We start from the raw sequence: 1,457 nt of genomic DNA on the forward strand, positions 1-1,457 counted from the left end.
TTCTTCTTCATAACTTTCTTCAGGGAGTTTATCATTTTCCTGCTCAAGTTGAGCTTTATATTCCTCACTGTCTATATTATTTGCATTATTTAAAGAATCAGTCTTCTTTTCTTCTGCTTGATCATCATCTGTCAGAGAAGCTTCATTGTTGGCCACAAGATGCTCTTCAACCACAAACTGTAAACTTTCTTCTTCTATGGGACTAATATTGGTCTTGTTATCTTCTTCTGATTTGCTAGTTTCTGGTTGTAAATCGTCAGGGATGTTCTTTTGCTCCTCGGTTGTATGTTCTTGCAGTTCTTCATAGGAGGGCATTTTGTTGTCAGATTTGCTCTCAGTTTCTGAACTTAGGTCTCTAATGATCTCTCTATCTTCTTCTGATTGTATGTTGTCTCTGAACAAGACATCTTCATCAATGGATCCGCCATTTATTGTGCTTGGCTCTGTTTCATTCACCTTTCCGAGGCATATGTCTTCACTATCACTGGGAACAGGTCCATGTATTCTTTCTTCTTGCAATTGGTTTTTGCTGGATGACTCTGTTAGCCAAGGTTCATCTGGGACCACAATCTGGTCTTCAGGTAAAAATTCCGTTTCTATCTGGCCAATCTTTTCTTTGCTATCTTCTACTTGTAATATATTGGCCGCTGTCTGAAAATCATTGTGTGTATAGTCAAAACTTTCCTCCATAGTTGTGTTTTCTTGTACTTCACAAGTAGTCAATTCACTTTGTAATATAAAATTAACATCTTTCAAGATTCCATTGAATTTTTCTGACACTTCACTCTCTTTTATCAAGACACTTTCAACAACTGATGTACATATATCAACCATTGATGAGCTTTGCGCTGTTTCACATAACTCTTCTACACAGTGGGGCATTTTACTGTGCAGAAGAAGAAGAAGATCTTCTTCTTCTGTGGGTTCCACTTTGGTCTCTTTAACTTCTTCTTTTTGTGATTGGTTAGTTTCTCGCTGAAAATCCTCATGAAGGTAGTTTTTTTGCTCCCCAACATTATGTTCTTGCAGATCCTCTGCTTCAAAGTACATTTTACTGTCAGATTTATTCTCTTCTACTTCTGTTGGTCCAGGTTTGTTCTCGTTATCTTTCTCTTCTTCTAATTGGTTAGAGTCTGGAGGCAAATCCTCATGAAGGTAGATTTTTTGCTCCTCAACTGTATGCTCTTGCAGATCCTCTACTTTAAAGAGGGGGATATTAATGTCAGATTTGTTCCCTTCCTCTTCTGTTGGTCCAGATTTGTTCTCATTATCTTTTTCTTCTTTTAATTGGTTAGTTTCTGGAGGCAAATCCTCATGAAGGTAGATTTTTTGCTCCTCGACTGTATGTTCTTGCAGTTCCTCTACTTCCAAGGGGACCATTTTACTGTCAGATTTGTTCCCTTCCTCTTGTATTGGTCCAGCTTTGTTCTCGTTATCTTTTCCTTCTTCTGATTGGT

This window comes from Pyxicephalus adspersus, chromosome 7 (assembly GCF_032062135.1).
Source record: "Pyxicephalus adspersus chromosome 7, UCB_Pads_2.0, whole genome shotgun sequence".
NCBI classification, from domain to species: domain Eukaryota; kingdom Metazoa; phylum Chordata; class Amphibia; order Anura; family Pyxicephalidae; genus Pyxicephalus; species Pyxicephalus adspersus.